The 18,934-nt window shown below is 36.8% G+C and overlaps 1 protein-coding gene across 4 annotated transcripts in view; it reads left to right on the top strand.

The window, feature by feature from the left end:
• The window catches only part of LOC138694389 (long-chain fatty acid transport protein 4-like), a 493,080-nt gene that overhangs the window by 308,136 nt on the left and 166,010 nt on the right, over positions 1-18,934 (top strand). The window contains exon 1 of one of the 4 annotated variants that reach the window (XM_069818080.1): positions 8,002-8,017. The exons of the other annotated variants lie outside the window; for them this stretch is intronic. The gene's annotated coding sequence lies outside the window, so the exon portion shown is untranslated. Of the gene's footprint in view, positions 1-8,001; positions 8,018-18,934 lie in introns of those variants that run through there. 4 annotated transcript variants of the gene reach the window in all.

Raw genomic sequence — 18,934 nt, forward strand, 5'->3', positions numbered from 1 at the left:
CTTGATTTGGATGACAACTAGCTCGCAAAAATATAAGATTCGGATTCCAACTCGTAAAGAACAGAGCTCACTCAAGTCTCGGGTTTGAGTTCCGTTGGCTGTAATGGTGTTGAGGACAGATGAATAAGATGTGGTCTGTACCTGCCACTAAAGACTACGATTTTTCGACGACTGTAAGTCCAGACTTTTTTCTCTCTTATCGTCATGTTCGTGCCACTTTTGTTTTTGTTGTGCTAGCGCAGTATGGTTAATTTTATTTCAAGATGTGTTCGATGCATTGATTCTGTAGTGTTCCAAGAGACTGTAACCTGTAACATTGCATAAGAACTGTCTTTAGCTCTTTTATTTGTTTATCTTGAGGGAGTGGTGCCTCGTTATCGCGAAGTATTTTGAGTAAACTCATGATGTAATTAAAGGTATTTGACACAGAGGTGCGGTATTTCACAGATTTCAACAACTACATGAAAGGATTTCATTCTACAAAGTTTAGTAGGTCTACATTTAAAGATGTGTTAATGTGATGTGAAATGACTTCATGAATAAGTATAGTATAACCGCTACAAAGGATCCTTAGAGGGATTTTAAACAATTTTGCTTGTCTGCTGTGTGTGTTCTTCGGTTGTTTTCTTAACTGAAATTGGCCAGCCAAATTTGACCTGTGACGTTTGCTGTATGTGTAGGTGGGTCATAAACAACTACCCGTCGGTTCTTCTTTTACATGCGGTTCCATAACAAATTTAATATCTTGTTTTCGCTTGTCTGTTGTTTCGAGTGGGTGTATTGTTGTCCCTGGTGATCTTCGCGTTTACCCTTAGCCGTTGGGTCCGCTCAAACGAGGTTCATGTAGCAAGTTTTCTGCGACAAATGTAGCTGGAATTATAGACTGCATTGAGTTAAATGGAAGCGGCCACACGGAGCAGTAAATGTAGCAAGTTTGGCGCATCCCAAGGTCGTGTCGCAACTCGAATGGGTCCGAGTCAATTTTTTCTGCGAATTTACTGCTGTTGGGTGGCCACACGTAGCGACATGGGTGGCTACACGTGCAGCTACAAATGTCGCTGCGATGTGCGGTGTGTCAGTATGTTTGTCATTTCGTTTACATATTGTAGCCAGGTCATCATTTCTTGTAACCTGGAAGTATTTGACTTCTCTGCCTTTGGTTTTCTTCGCATAATTGTTTCATCCGAACACGGCACAATCTGGCATTTTGTAGTTTTTAAATCATACGTAGGAAAACCTGTATAAACTTTTTATATACATTTCTTAATTTTACAACAACAACAACAACAATAATAATAATAATAATAATAATAATAATAGTAATAATAATAGTAATAATAATAATAATAATAGTAATAATAATAATAATAATAATAATAATAATAGTAATAATAGCAAGCAATGATCAGCGATGTCATTAATAAAGTGATATTCGTGTGTCTCTTTATTCAACGAAAAACTTTCAAGTTATTTAAATATGCTGTAAAGTTATTCTACAAAAATTCCCTCTCAGTAGACTACCCGAACGTATTAACAATCCTTTATTAGGAAAAATTAATTTTATAAACAACGAATAATTATAGTAATAATAAAATAAAACTTATAGACATATTAGGCCTATTCGTGACCAATAATTTTCCACCTTAAACGAATTAACATTGTTGTTAGTTACTGAGAATTTCTTATTATGAAATCCATATTTTTAAACTTTAAATTTATATTAATATTTATTTCCGCTTTAGTAATTCCCAGAGGAGACTCAGCGAGCCAAAGAATATACAAGTCAAAAGACTTTTATCTACTAACTGGCAATAAATAAAGAATAAATATCTTGCAAAAGAAAACAAAAAAAATTGTAATAAAAGTACAAACAACCGTGTAAAATGAATCGCAGTGCTATCATTTTTTAGGAATGAGATAGAAAGCGAAAATTAAATGTCATGTAAAGGACACACAGATTAAGACTTTAAAAACAGTGAAATAACAAATCAAAGTTATTCATTTTACAGTAGAGAATTACAATAATTTAGTGCAATGTAAATTTACAAATGCGTATGGATAGCTACACGCGCAAGCTAATTTTAAATACTATTTTGTTAATCTTACTCCTGTTTTTTGTTACTTCACCAGAAGGAAAAGTAAATATCGCCACTAAGTTCTTTTCTGGTAATTGAATTTGCAACCAGGCATACAACACCTTGGCATTTTATTCAGGCCTAATGTATTAAAAAATAAAACAAGTGACATTGATGAGTGCAGTGAAATTTGTATCTCGAATTAGCTATAACATATCGCAATTCGTACCACCCCGCTTATCTTATAGCGTTAGAATATATTTTGTTTGTCAAAAACTTTGAGACATGAGATTGTAACATACCCTAAGATTCACCTTTCAGTTTCCCCCTCCCCCGAAATTTAATAATCTGAGAAACGTGTTCTATCATGTTTAAGAGAACGTAAACTCTGCTCTCTATTGGATAAGATGTACAATGGGAGAAAAGCATTCTCAAATTTGAAGGAAAACCCGTTTTTTAATGGTTGAAATTCTCAGTATGTATATTTAATCATAACAACAGAATCAACTTGTGTTTATGAGGGCGTGAATTAGAGATGGAGATTGACTTTTAGTTGGGAAATTATTATCATGACAGATTTATAACAATACGATGCCAATATATATGTCATATTTTGTTACTAACAATACGGTGCCAATAAATATTGCTTCGCTTATGTATAGTCCAGCTTGTTGCCCTATTTTTTAACTCTCTTCAAAATATCTTTCTTTAAAAAGTACATACATTTTTCTTCTTTGAATTTCGACCTAAATAATTCTTCTATAATAAAATGTATACAAAAGCGTTCTAGCAAACCCTTCGTAGCAATTTTTTTGGTAAAAAAGTACAATTCTTTTGCAGGACAGACCTCACAAATCAGTATTGTTTATAAATATTATTGTGTTATAAAGACATTTCAACTTTGAGTTGTATTTTGGGATATAGGGGTCAAGTTTAAATTGCCGCAACTTCCAATAAGAATTCTGCAAAACCAAGGAAAAGAGAACTTTTATGATAGATGTGTTTACTTATACTCTTTTCAAAATACCGTTCTTTGAGAGTACACATTTTTTTTTTCATTTTCGACCAAAGATTTCCTTCAATAATAAAATCTATACAATAGCGTTCCAGCAAACCCTTCACAGCGACTTCATTTGGTATTAAAAAAAAAACAATTCTTTTACAAGACAGATCTCTCAAATATGTTACAAACAGAGTGCCTCTTTGAATTGTGTTTTGGGTATGTTTAAAACTCCATTTTACTTGGAGATGATTCAGAAATTTGTGTATTGACATGTCTAATCTGTCGTACAATCCCAATGACCCTTTTACAGAACCACGAGAAATTAGGTCTTCATACAGCCTTTCAGCAAACCCTTCACCCACACCGTACTTTCGATCGTTACTGACGAACAATATTGCCTGTTGTAAAATCGACACGGGAATAAAAGTTAACTTTATGGCACTGCAATAAATTTTCTTATCATGCGCATTACAATTGTGTATGACAGTAATAATGTACACTAACAACACACATAAAGCGACTTTGGCTTCATACTCCATCTCGGAAGAAAGCTTCCACTACACTACTGCTGAGTGCTGCAAAACGCAAAAGAACTAGCTACAAATGTCGCTACGTGTGGCATGTCATGTGGCCACACGTAGCGACATTTAACGCAGAAACTAGCAATAATTGTAGCGCCCGTGTGGCCACCCATTTTGCGACAATTACGGCAGCTACATTTGTAGCGGAAAACTTGCTACAAATGTAGCTCATGTGGCTGTACCCTGACGATAAAATCACGAGCATGGCTTCCTCCGGCACAGAAGTAATGTTGGGAGTCCCTGTAGGTTTTCAGAGTGTAAGAGAACCCTGTTCCCGATCAGAGGGGCTCCAGACAAAATTCGTCTGACGTTTCTCAACCACGTTAATTTTCGATACTTCTGTGTACTTAAATGTAACTAAATAAAATGCTCCACAAGTGCGCTTGTTTCTTGAAAAGGTCATAATGCATGAAATGTCTATGCTAAAAGAATTATTAATAACAACTTTCCAAATAAATTGTCATAACCTCTTACTTAATTTAGTGTTATTAAAAGCCAACTGCAATTAAATAATAAATGTAATCACAGCCCGGATTTTGTTGAATTCAAAATGGTAATGGAATTACAACAGAGTGAAACTAACAATGCTTAAAAAAGCGGCTTCAGATGAAAAAAAGATTGGAAGTAAGAATGTGACCATCTATTTACTATCTGCAATTGTAACATATCTCTCTTTGATCGGGTAAAAAAAAAACCCTGATAGAACTGATATTTAACCCTTGCGGTGAATTTCGGTGAAGTCCGGAGGGCCTAATTAGTCAAATCCACTCTCCTCACCTCCACGCTGGGGCCCCCTGGGATCTTTTAAGATGCGAAAGAGAGAGTGGTATGCGGGAAGCATCGGGAACCTACTGCATTCATCTTTCCCAAGAAAAACTGCAAACATGGCATGGAGACAAAGAGGAAGGTATAAAGTAGAAAAGACTGGAGAATGCTGGGTTTGCAGTGAAAGACCTGCCCTTGGGCAGAACACTATGAATGAATATAATGAAATCTCTGTCACTCTATGAACTGAATGTTATAAAATCGCCTGATACATTAGCCATGGGTGGGCAACTCGCGCTCTCAAACTGTGAACAAACTCAGTCAGGTAGAACGAACTGTGCTAGCTGCAGCGTACGAGGGCCTTGCAACACGAGTGGTTGTTGGTTCGCTTGCGTCTACAGTGATTGGCTGCTTGTAACTGCAGCGGCTGCCTCGGTGTGTGCTTTTTTTGTACCAAGGTTTTTAGCGCCTTGGGAGTACGAGTTGCCCACCCATGTACATTACGGTATAATACAATGTAAATGATACACCTACATTTTTGCGTGTACTTAAATTGTACTATATTTTCTGCTTCGTTTCTGACGTGCAAATTTCAAATTTTGCCACAATTTACAGCAGTGAATATTTCTCTTTTATGATTGATGTGGTATTTACCGTTCCAAGGACATAAATTGCTGGTGGATAGAGATACAATTTTATTCTTACAAAATCGCACACATTATGAAATAACATTACTGTTCACAGGAATATATGTCTGTGTATCCATACTCTATAGAATGAGGTCTTCATGTTCATCAGCTTCAACTTCGTGGTACAAGATCTAGTCCAGTGGTCGTCAGCACTCGCTGAAGTGTGTAACGGGTAAGGGGTGCAACGAAATATGCACCCTCGTGCAGAAGGGAGAGGTAGAAAGCATACCCGGCAAGCAGCCACAGATTCACGCTGGTGCTGTAAGAGACCTGCGGGTAAGAAACGCTAGCCCGACTGTGCACTGTGCTGATGACCGCTGATCTAGTCATTCATAATTGTTTTATTCTACTACATACTGGTAATACTACACGAACATAAATCCCTGAATATAATTAAGCAGCCTACAACCTTGAGAAAATGAATAAAATTAATGTATTTTAAGATTATTTTGCGTAAGTACCAGTAAAAAGGCGATCGAGTAGCTCAGATAGTACAGTGACTGCTTGCGGACTGAAAGATCCCGGGTTCAATTCTGAGTTGTGAATGTATTTTTCTCGTTGTCAAAACTTCCATAACGGCGACGAGGTTCTCTCAGCCTCCTGTCAAATTCAGCATCTGATCTTTCCAGGGGGTTACAGGCGGTCGGAGCTTGGTGCCTTTCACAGCACCTCACTTTAGTGCCGAAATTACGGACGCATGGAGCCTTTGCCGGTAAAAAAAATGGCATAATCAAAATTTGATAATAATATAGCTTTGTAATGCATTATTTTAGTATTTTAAAAGGTTTAATGGTGTAGCAAATATATAAATAAAAATGAAAAATACAAAATTTTGATTAGCCAGTCTCTAGAATGTGTTTCATTTCTAGTATATTTAAAATAAATTCCCTCGTGTTTAGATTATCTTCAGTTTCTTTTATAATCAAATTTGTACACTAACGTCCAAAGATATCTGATCCCTACTAATCGATAGTGATCGATAATTTGTTCGTGTGTGTGTAGGTTCTTTAGTTATTACTTCTATAAATAAATGGCGGCGGTAACAGTCAGTGTAGCCAAGCCAATAGTAAATAAATATACTCCCATTACAGAATTCAAAATTTCAACCCCCTCGAATGATTGTAAAAATCATTAGATTTAGCGGGAAACAGTTGATCCTTTCAATTATGAGAATAATTTATACTTAATCTGCAGTACATCACCACTTTACCCAACACTTTATTACCCGTCCCAATAATAATGTCGCCTATTGAGAACTAGCGGAACTATTTCCAAGTTTGTCAATTTTTTATTTCTTTGGTTCTGACTTATCCTGTGGATAGAAAATTCGCTTACAGGTCAGAAAATTGTAGGTCAGATATCTTTGAACGCTAGTGTACGTGATCTTAGTCTATATTATTTCATCTAGAAGCAATGTAAACACGAACGCGTCTGTCTGAAAAATCTCCCCTCGATTTAGCCTCGCAATGCAGGGATGAACGGTTAGAGATGTCTGATTCTCGCATTGCTTCAACGTAGCATTTCGTTGAGACTACGTGGGACTCAATGAAGAATTATGATTTATTTTAATTAACTTATTTGTTTAACGTTGTATTTTAATTGTGGACACCATTTACAGATTGAGCCAATACAGCAATGATTATGGAAAATAGTAGAAGTTTACGAAGCACAGTATGTGATACCGAGCAAACTGGTTCGCATTTGGGAGGTCCGCGGTTCAAATCCCCGGACCGACCAACTTGAGTGTGGTTTTTTCGTGATTTTCCACAGCTAATTAGGCAAATGCCGGTTGTAAATTTCATTGCCACGGCTCAGTTCCCTTCCCTCTTTCCTGTAGAAAAAGAATTTAGATTTCATATCATATCATTAATCTTCATCATCTCATTCCATAGGCATATTCAGGTCATAGCGCATGTCTTGGTCCTCTTGCAGGAGGGCGTCCTTTCTGAAACCGTCTCTGGGTTCTGAGCTTTTCTCAATATCTCTGCCAGGATTCATTCCTTTAGAGCACTTCAGAGGGCACTTCGACACCTTAGAAAGGCTGTTGGAATGGATTCTGTGCTGCTTGATCACCTTGGCGGTCACGCGGGGGGAGGTTTAGGGAGGCCATTGAGCGAGCGGGTGAGTAGTCTCATGCGGCCGGTGGGCTGGTACACCTCATTCTCATTCATCCCATACTTCGGGGTGCACAATAGACCACTGTCGAGCCGACGTGCTGAAGGGTCGTCCTTATCCCGCCCCTAGCCACTCAATACTACTACAGTATGTGATAAAAATGTGCCTCAGGGAAATTTTCTTTACAACATTGTAGGCCTATGTTTCCAGTTTAACAGTAAATCTAATTGAAGTTAAATGAAGTTGATACCGTTGCATAACATATTTTATTATTTATGTATTAAGGATTAAGGATATAGGTCTTCTCTCCCATCTTACAGGGCAGTTTAGTACAAATATTTATACAAGAGAATAGCGATTTAAAGTGAATGCAATTACTTATTTAACGTCCAGTTTGATATCTGCAAATGCTCAGACAATAAAATGACGAGCCAGAGAAAATAGATAGGCCTAATGGTAAAATGTAAATTTCAGGAGAAGCTGAAATAAATGAAGATGTATGTTTGCAAGTTATTGATACAGGAGGTCTTCGATCCCCGGGAAATACTCAGTACTCAGTACTCAGTTTTATGGCAGGCTGACTGTGCCTTGAAGTCCTGAAGTTAAATCTTGTCTCATTTTAGCTTGAACTCTGGCCTTTGCAGTTTGTAGCTCTACCAATGGAAGTAACACGACTCTCAAGATAACAGTGCTACTCTCTGGAAATTTTACAATAATCAGTACTGGCGCCAGAACTTTCACATCGGGAGGGACTTTGAAGTGGACGCACCAAAAAATTGAGGGGCCAATGTAAGTGAAAAGTACACATTATATATTATAAAAAATATTCGCACGAGGACATAACATTTTCTATCATAAGGTACAATATTATAGCCCGACCGACCGACCGACTTTCAGTACCTACTGTTCTTGTAGCATTGGAGAGTTTGGATCAGATAAATATATCCTGAAGCATGTATATTTTGTTTCTCATATGTATCATAGTGCATATTTCACTATTAGAAGTAAATACTAAAATAGTAGGCTACTTTCCCGATCTGGCTGACCGCTTGAAAATATCTATGGTAGGCTATGTTTAGACTGGATATTTCATTTTGAATTGTGTGGTGTGTATATATATATATATATATATATATATATATATATATATATATGTATATATATATATATATATACTTGGCGTTTTGGCTTTTATTACGGAGTCATTATTACGTAATACTAGAGCATTCGATAAGTAATGGAAACAATGCTATAAATCAGTGTTTCTAGCGGTGACAATTGAAATTTTGTACTACGTAATAGAGCAATGTTTGTTTCATAAATTTGCAATATTGAAAGTCTCCAAGTAGCCATATTTGGTAAATACAATGACTTTCTGATTTGTAGTAAGCAATACAGCCCTAAAGATACGAACGAAGGTGCTTCATAAAAATCCAAGTTGCAAGAGAAAAACATGCAACTCAATGCTTTAGGGCATTACAAGAAGCCTGCGGGAGAGAAGTACTACCATACTGAACTATTGCAAGTTGGGTGGAAGCAAGGTATTCGCTCTCAATCAAGAGTTGACATCCAAAGAGCTTTAGATTGATCAGTGGGAGAGATATCCAGAAATGCTGCTGCAGATGGAGTCCGCCGTCTTCCAAGAATTTGGCAACATATTGTTGACATGGCAGGAGACTATATTTGATGTAATGTCAAAAGTAACCTAAATAAATGTAGTGTGAAACAGTAACTATATTATTACTTTTCGTATGCCCTAGTATTTTAAACAATTACTTTTTTAGTTGAATTGATGAACAGTACATAATAATTATTTATATGATATTTATTTTCATGTTAGGGGGCTTAAGGATGAGCTCAAATAAATTTTGGGTGGGCTCCAGCCCACCAAAGTCTCTCTGCTGACGCTGTCCCTGATAAGTGATAATAATCCTCGTTTTTCACCACGATCTTAGACAGGATTCCCAGGAAATAGATGTCCGGTCAGCTTAGTGAGAAACCATTACAGTTGGTTTGTTTTGGATGGAAAGAATCTTGGTACGACATTTTTTCTAGGATTATTCCAATATCCCGTCCTCATTCTACCTTATCTTCAACTCCTCATCTTGACGATGTAGAAAACAAGTATTGCATCTTCCAAGGTTATGTGTCTTCTACAAGAAAGCACATTAACTTTCTATAGATAAGGTGGAGAAGTCTGTGTTAGGTAGGACGTTAATTAACGATCAGAAGAACTCGTGTCTGCGTGTTAGCAATGGTCAGGCCAGATACAAAAAAAGTGAAGTGTCCTTCAAGGAGGTCGAGCGCCCAATTGCAATAGTTTTGTGGTTGGGGACGGACTGGACAGAATGTAACTATGGAAACTAAAAGAGACATACTTTTATAATATAAAGCTATTTTGGAACGTTATTGTCAGACGGAAAACAACACATTACAGAGTTATATTGATTAAAGTAATAGTTGTACCTATAATAGCCAAAATAAAATTGTCATATTGTAAGTTCACTGCATTATTTCTTATATTCAAGCACTCTGTTTCTGCACCAACAAATTATTGGAAAGTGTGTCTGTTTTGATAGCTCAATTGGCAGAAAGCTGTCTCGTGGCGAGGGTAGACCAGAGTTCAAATCTCGGTGATGGCGAAGTTATTGTACGTGGGAAGAAGTCAAAGATGTGAGAGTTTTTCTTGGCTTCCTCCGTTTTTCCACAACACACACTACAATACCACTTGTCAGAGTCACTATCCGCTGCAGTAGACGTTCATTGCAGTTTATCCACAGTTCGATAGATGGCAATGGTGGTGAGTTCTATATGACTCATAGTTCTGCATAAGAGACACCGAAGCCCTCACAGATTTCTGGCTGCCTGAATAGCATATGACAACGGTAGATCACCAGAGATAATATGATGTACGGTTTTGGAGAAAAATACGTAACTAATGGTGGACTAATGATGAGTTGCACGCAACTCATTCACCACTAGTGCACAAAAAGCTTCTTAGGTTGTAGTTCTCAGAGATGTTCCATGTCAGCCCGATAAGCACCTCTATAGCTCTCTCTATATTATCTCTTTTGGAAATAGTAGCCACAGATATTGACACCAGAAAATGTACAGCACGCTGATGTCTATAGTCACCACTTTCAGAATTTGTTTTGTAATATATGACTATAACTATAAAAATTTCGAAAATAATTCACCAAACTTACCAATACTACGGAAATTGTAAATGCATAACATTTGTTATTTCATTCGTAATCAGTTGAAGAATTGGTTTCGTTTCATTGTCGTTTATCCTCCTCTGTTCTTAAGTATTACACACCAATGCCAGTACGGAAGGGAACGATTCTATGGTCACATGTACAGTATAGACACTGACACATATGGACCGCCCCTAGCTTGGGTAATTTCTGTCGCTCGAAAAATATCTCACATTATAAGGCATGTAATAAACATGTGCCCCATTTAATGTATTGTAAAATACCGCAGAATATAAAACTCATTTAGCTATACTCGGTATAACTAAGCCTATTTCTGGGTACGGTCCTGTACTGTACGTCCTCAGCTCATTTGTGACGCAAGGCACCGAGAATATCGCTTATAAGGGAAGTACTCGATTTGTCAGAAAAAATAAATATTTGAATTTCTACATCATTAGCAAGAACTAATGACGTAGTCATTTAATCTAAAATGAAACATCTGATTTTCCAGTGCGTTTAAGAAGAGGCGACCTTTACACTAGGCATATTACATACGAAATTAGTCACAATACATAAATAATTCCCATTTGTTTACGTTCATGCTTTCGGCCTAGGACTCCAAACATCGGAAGGTCATATTTGTAACAGTTGTTATAAAGTACACTTACATTCTTTTTTACTAATGACGGGTACTTAACTGTTAATCATTCACCAATATGAAGCCAGTTGAATTATCTAATTTACCGACAGAGTCGTTGCCCAGGACGTGTCACAGGAGACAGGTCTACGTTACACCCACTCTCTGCTCCAAATTTGAATGTCTGACTCTTGAATCGGATGACCCAGGTTTACTGCATTTCCGAAGTCCGAGAATACCCAAATAGCGCAACCTGTTCAACAAATTTCCTCTATTGCAACCTCGAATGAGTTACTTTTCCCAGCGATAGATTTGTCGCAAGCTATTTATGTATTTGAATCGAACTTGAATTGTTGTCACCTCTTTAGGCTTTCGATTTTTTTCCTGAAAAAAAAAATGCAACAATCTTTCCTTCCATCTCCTCAATAATGTCGACATATGATTAGCTTTCTTTTCCGGCGAGGGCACATTCTGATTGGGACGATTCGCTTTCGTCTTCAACAGATTTGGCTTATTGTGAAGACGGTCTTTTATCTGCTGCGCTCTCGTTGTCTTCATCGAATAGCCTTCCAATCTGCAGTGATCATTCTTTAAACCAGGCATGAGGTCAGAGGACTCTATTGTGTTCGAATCGCCAAACAAGTTCGGCTTTCGAGAATGTGTTCATTCCGAGTTACCGGCACGAATTCGATGTTCTGGTTGTTTGGAGCATGATACTTCGACTGCCCTATCGTCTTACTATTGTAACAATTACAAAGCATAATGTATACAAAACGTGACGAAGTGTAAGTATGATTTCAGCATAAAGGCAGTAAAAAATCAGATGTTTCTTTTTTTAGATTGGACGTTATTAGCTCTTGCTAATGATATAAAAGTGTCCAGTATTTCTTTCTGACAACTCGAGTACTTCCCTTGTTAGAGAAGAATTATTAGAATTGAGTTCATTTCTTAAGTCAATGCAAGAGCATGACACTTCATTATTCGGAATCTTCTGATGAAATTTTAGGACAGTAGCTCTCCTCACGATCGCTGCTAAGACTCGCGTTGCTACAGTCGCATCTGGAACAACTTTCTCTTTTCAATGCTTACTCTCTAGCTTTCCACGTTTCTGCAGAATCTGCTTCCTGTTCTGTGTTCGATTTAATGATTTGCTGTACAAAAGTCAATTTTTATAACTTATCTTAATCTGGACTTCTCTTATTTTTAATGACAGTGAAAGAGTGGTAGCCTGCAAATCGTAAATTGTAAATCAGATCAGAAAAGCCTAATCGAATTAGTAGCTTCATGAACAGCCGTTGACATTTTCACCTACATTTTGTTACATACAGTATTACAATACGCAGAACTGCATAGACCCTACATTGCATTCTTCACCTAACATAATTAGGAACATTAAATCCAAACGTTTGATATGGGCTGGGTAGCACGTATGGGCGAATCCAGAAATGTATATGGAGTGTTAGTTGGGAGGCCGGAGGGAAAAAGACCTTTGGGGAGGCCGAGACGTAGATGGAAGGATAATGTTAAAATGTATTTGAGGGAGGTGGGATATGATTGTAGAGACTGGATTAATCTTGCTCAGGATAGAGACCGATGGCGGGCTTATATGAGGGCGGCAATGAACCTCCGGGTTCCTTAAAAGCCATAAGTAAGTAAATATTACAATACGAAGTAAATAGTTACTTTCGTGAATATACGGAAGTGGCTTTGTTCGATGTTACGGATGATCATATCGAATTATATGCAGAGTGGCAGGAGATCGATACACCAAAATTTAAGAGATGATTCTACATGTTAAATGTAACGAAATTTTTATTACATTACATGAAGCACCGTTAAACAGGAAACATGGACATTACGAGGAAGTGAAGAGAAGCAACTAGAAACATTTGAAATGTGGACATAGAGGTATTACAATGACAATGATGTTATACTGCAGTAGTTTGAGAAGTTTTTACAAGGTTGCAGTTATTTTTAAGTTATTCATTTGGTACTGAAAATTACAAGTAACTTTGGTTGGTTATTCAAAATCACTTCTGTAACATCTTCTGTTGTGAAATAATTTTATTGGATTTATTAAAAATGTAAAGGAGTAATGTAACCCGATTTTGTTTAAAGTTAATTTTGTTCACCCTCATCCTTTAGTCAATCCTCAGATTGAGTTTCTGGCTGATATGTACAGTGTTTTCGATTGCAGCGATATTTTACTACTTAATTAACTTATTATTCCCAGAACAAATCTAAAAGTATTGGGAATAAATTTGAATAAGGAAAAAAAAATTCCTTCCCAGGCAGGATTCGAACCACGAAAGTCTTAGTTACCAGTCTATCGTGTTCTGGAGTGAACAAGGCTCTGAAATCAGCTACAAGGGTCGGTCCGGGGTTTTTTTGCCACTTCTTTATATCTATTATGAGGCAGTACATCTCAGATGAAAAACAATTGTTTGTGTGCATCTGAAGTCTGACTAGTGTAATATGCAGCTACTCGGCAATGTATGCAATGGAGTGGGGAAGGAATTGGCCACCCTACCCCATTATCTCCTGGGCTAGTTGCCTCATAAGTGGTGCCTTCTTGGTATCGCTTGTGTGGTTCAGACCTGTCTTCGGATAGTTGACAGAACAACAATTCTTTAGTACTGCTACCTGTACAGCAATATCCTACATTGCAGACAGGAGAACGCGGAGTAATCGAAGATCGTTCATGTGCTGTTTCTTATGTATCCTTGGCTTAACCCATTCTTATCGCTTCGGCCGAGAACCGGTTATGCACGCAATTTCAGTCTCAAACAGTTCAGGAATCAGCCCGTCGCTGAACTAGACACTCGGTGGAACTTCAGTGAGGTAGGATGGGCATCATGACGGGTTTCATCCAGGAAATGCAGGAAACTAACGATCAAACATCCATATCCCATAAGTCTGATTCCAGCACAGGAGTGTGTAGCTTTCACGTCAGAATTGCGCCATACCAGCTCTGCGTACACCACGGCCTGCTGGCTAATAAGGACGATTGTCATTCATTACGAAGATTTTCATAGCATCTTTTATTACAGAAGACAATACTGCAATACTAATTACTTCTACGTTTCAGGCAGTCATCTTGATTATAGCGACGATTGTAATGAAAACGATTGGATTGCAGACAATTGCAATTACGATAATAATTAACTACTTAACATTCACTTCACGCTACAGAAATAATAAGATGATAGCATAAGGATAACATAGTAATGGCGGACTAAGAACGGCAGGAAAAAACGAAGCTACTAGCCCTTATGCGTTTGCCCACTACACACGCTATGAATGTACAAATAAAAAATGCGAAGATGGAGATGTTACCGATCACGGAACTTGAAATTCTGAGGAAACAAATGTGACTTATTTCAAAAATAATGTTTAAGAATTTGGAGTGACAGAAAGCTGCAGTCAAGATGCGTAGTAGTGGTGGTGGTGGTTGTGATGGTAAATTCATACCTTTCTTTTATACTTTTTCATTTCATTTAAACAAGCCAAATTGTTACAAGGTTACAATTTCAATTTCATTTTTTATAATTTTTTGGTGAGATGAGGTGAGGCCGAGGGTTCGCCAACAGATTACCTAGCATTTGCCTTATGGTTGGGGAAAACCTCGGAATAAACCCAACGAAGTAATCAGACCAAACGGGGGTGAAGTGAAGTGATGCCGAGGACTCGCCATAGATCACACGGCATCAGTCCCTGGCTGTGGAAAATCTCGTAAGAAACCAATCAATCACACCAAACGGGGATCCAACCCAAGCCCGAGTGCAGATCCGGATCAGCAGGCGAGCGAGTCTGCCGACTCAGCTACATTGATGGCTCTACCATAGTCAATTAGATTATTAAATTTACAAATCCAAACGATTATTCATCAGCTGAGCTATGAAACATAATGCATAGGAAGTAACTCAATTCAATTTAAACTCATAAGCAATTCAATCAGTTGAGATATACAGAAATTGATAATACATATCATGCAAATTACTTCAAATTACAAGCATAAACAATTTATCAGTAGAGCTATACAGATTACTATTCAATTTAAAGCATATACAATTCATCAGCCAAACTATACAAACATATACAATACAAAGTAAACAGATTAATTCAATTTACAAGCATACTTTCGTTAAGCTATATAAAATTGTACAATTCATATCAAGTAGATTAATTCAATTTATAATCATAAACAATTCATCAATTGAACTATACTGACTACTATTCAATTTACACCATATACAATTATTCATCAATTGAGCTATACAGACTACTATTTCAATTTACAGCATATGTCAATTAAGCTATACAGACTACTATTCATTTTAAAAGCATATACAATTCATCAGCCAAACTATACAAACATATACAATACATAGTAAACAAATTAATTCGATTTACAAGCATACTTTCGTTAAGCTATACAAAATTGTGGAATTAATATCAAGTAGATTAATACTACGTATACCGGAGATGGTGAGGTGAGACCGATAGCATAAGAAACAATAATTAGATCTTATCTACAGACAGTAGATATAATCTATGTAAAAGGGAACATAGAGAAATGGGGTCAATTAAAGAAATGTAGCTTTTTCATTCATTTATGTTATTGTTTTAAATACTACTAAATGTTAATATAGAGATTGATTTAAAAATGTTAGTATTGTTATGTAAAATATGGTGAATATGTATAGAAATCTATCCTTCTGTGAAAAATTGTCACATAGCGCCTGTATTAAGTGTCTTTTTTTTACATAAACCGCCTAAATTTTGTACAAGTGGTAATTACTCACTGATTAAATTAGATGACTGTGTCTTCCAATACCTTTTCTAAAGTTTTTAATTTGCAATAGTATGAATACTCCACCTGCATTTCTGAAGAGCTTAGAGATCATTTTTAAATGCATTTCACACAGTTTATAAAATGCATAATCACGAGTAGGATCGAAATACAACCAATTGTATTTAGTTTCCCTTTCCCATCGTTTTTAATATTTGATTTCGCGTCCAACCATTTTATTCATTGAATTAGTACTAACAACAATATATGTCCACCGCTGTGGAGTAATGGTGAGCACTGACTATGAAACGAGGGGGCCCAGGTTCAAATCCTGGTTGGGCCAAATTACCTGATTGAGGTTTTTTCCGGGGTTTTCCCGCAACCAATTGAAGCACAATTGCTGGGTAATTTGCGGCGTTGGACCTCGGATTAATTTCACCATCATTAATCCACATCATCATCATTATCATCATCATCATCGCCATCATCAATACAATAGCCTGGGTTAAGTTCAAGGTACAGCGTGCTGTACTTGTACAAGAGCGCGGCAGTTCGATTACCCAATTATTCACAGGAATAAGAGTGGTAAGCACAATAAGTCTCAGGTTGCAGTGTAAGCCTTCGGGTCCCTCTTCGGTACAAAGAGAAAAAAATAGCAATAGATGAAGGTAACACAGATGAAATTACCTGTTTACTTTCACTAAAAGTCAATTGAGCATTTTTATTATATGCAGCGAATACACTTTCCATTGACACCACAATACGCCTTTTTTTTTTTAAGAAAAGAAAACCGTGTCTGTTGTCTTGCCATCGGACACTGAAATATTTATATTTAATGTGCATTATATAAGTATTTTAGTAAACAGAATTATTATATTTCTAAACAACTGTAACACTGAAAATAACGCCAATAAACACACAGGATATCTGACATCATAACTGTAGACTAATAATAATCAAGATCGGCCGGCAGACTCAGCTATGCGAATTGTCTCACCAACTGGCCTTTCCTAAAACTCCTTACATTAAAAGAAAAACACCACCACCTTCAAGGGAACAACTTCTTAACAGAATTTATATTTAGCTATTGAAAAGTTACATCAAATTGAAATATGATATTGTGTAAATTATATTTTAGTTGAAAAGTTTTAAGTCAGGAAATTACTGGGGGGGGGGGGGCATTCTTCATCGGGCTGCCCTCTGGATTAGTCACTGCTACCCGATTATATTTTTCGATAGCTATAAGTGCCATACAGAGAGGAAAGTAAGAAAGAAGGCAAGATAGAAAAAAGACGGAACAGGAAAGTAGAAACAGGGATATTAAGTAAAATATAAAGGAAAAGCGAACAGAAAGAAGAAAAGTAAATAAAAAGAGAGAAATAGAAAGAAATTTAAGTGAAACATGATAAAATAAATGCAATAAAAGTACCTGATTGTGAAGGAGTTATGTTATTCCTCTTTAGTTCTACTCCAGCTATGAATTTTGAAATCTTCAGTATCCCTTCATAAGAAAGAACAATCTGTATCTTATATCAGGATATACAGCATTTAAAAGAGAGTCACAAAAGTTCGTTGTTAAAAGTTACAGAAGCATTCGATGGGATACCCTTAAAAATTAGTTGTGTAGCAAGTTTACTTTCTCTTCTTATGCAATGCACAAGACGTCAACGTTGTTTTAAATTCACACTCATTTTACCTCTAAAATGTACCATATACAACACAATATTATAAATCCTTGAAAATAATTTTGAAGTCGTTCGTGTAGGCAACAATCATCATGGATACTTCTCACGGCGTAAATTTGTATGTTATGTTGGAATAGTTTATCTTTTAAAATGTAAATCGTAGTCAGCATCAGCGAAGCAGAATGTTCTGACAGATAACTTGTCTTATCTTTTTTAGCTTGTCACATCAGCTGTTCAGGAAGTTTCAGGAATTCCAACCAGAGGTCGTTGTTGTACCGTCACTTACTGCAACGTCATTGCTAGTTTTTAACGGTAGATATCGCTATACGAGCTTTAGTAAGCGTATTCTTCATTATTAAATATTTATTTACAGTATTTCTTGTAGCTTGTTTTCACACCGGGTGAGCTTCAAAATGGTTTTACAGCTTAAGACTTGTAAATAAAATTCGTGACATTGAGATAATTATCAACACCACCACCTTCCTTCAACGGTTCACACATTATTGGGAAAGAAATTACAAAACTGAATTTATTCATATTTACGGAATACCGATAGTATATACATTTTTTTACCAGTGTTGCAGAAGAATTAAGATTTTAAAATGTTACACATTCACAGTAACAAGACTGTATGGAGAAAATACATACAATAATAATATGAGGGAGCTATATAAATGTACATTTTCCTGCCATGGATCAAATCCTACTTGCTCCCAAATTCTTAGCAATAAGGAAGAATAAAGAAAAACATGACTAATTTATCTAATAGTATGATGCAAATAATAAAATTCAACAGGAGATTAGCTTTATACTGTACTTTTGTTGTCGATAGGATTGCTGTCTGGAAAGTGAAGTAGCGTTAGATGTGAAAGCTTGTAATTTTAGCAGGCCTACATGAATCTGAGTGCTTATATACAGTGAACTTTTAAGAATGCAGAAAGTAAGTAATTTTAAGTCCACGTTTATTACAAAAATACTCACCATTTCTGACTTCCTTTGTGAAGCTTACGAATATTTCGGGTGTTATAGCAAACCAATCAAGCTCCACAAAAACATTGTTGGCTTTGGACGGAAAAGTGTTTAAGACTGTTGTAACAATAATAATAATAATAATAATAATAATAATAATAATAATAATATAATAATAATAATCCGTGGCGCTACAGCCCGTGAAGGGCCTAGACCGACCAGCCGGCTGCTGGCCTCACGCCCACATGCCGAAGCAAAGGTGGACGATCATCCAACCAGAATGGAGGTATCGTGTGGTTAGCACGATGATCTCCCAGCCGTTATAGCTGGCATTCGCTACCTATCGTAGCTCCCCAAGTGCATCACGATGCTGGGTGGGCACCGGTCCCATACACTGGCCGAAATTTCATGAGAAAATTTCTTCCC

This window comes from Periplaneta americana, chromosome 2, assembly GCF_040183065.1.
Source record: "Periplaneta americana isolate PAMFEO1 chromosome 2, P.americana_PAMFEO1_priV1, whole genome shotgun sequence".
In the NCBI taxonomy this organism is placed as follows: Eukaryota; Metazoa; Arthropoda; class Insecta; order Blattodea; family Blattidae; genus Periplaneta; species Periplaneta americana.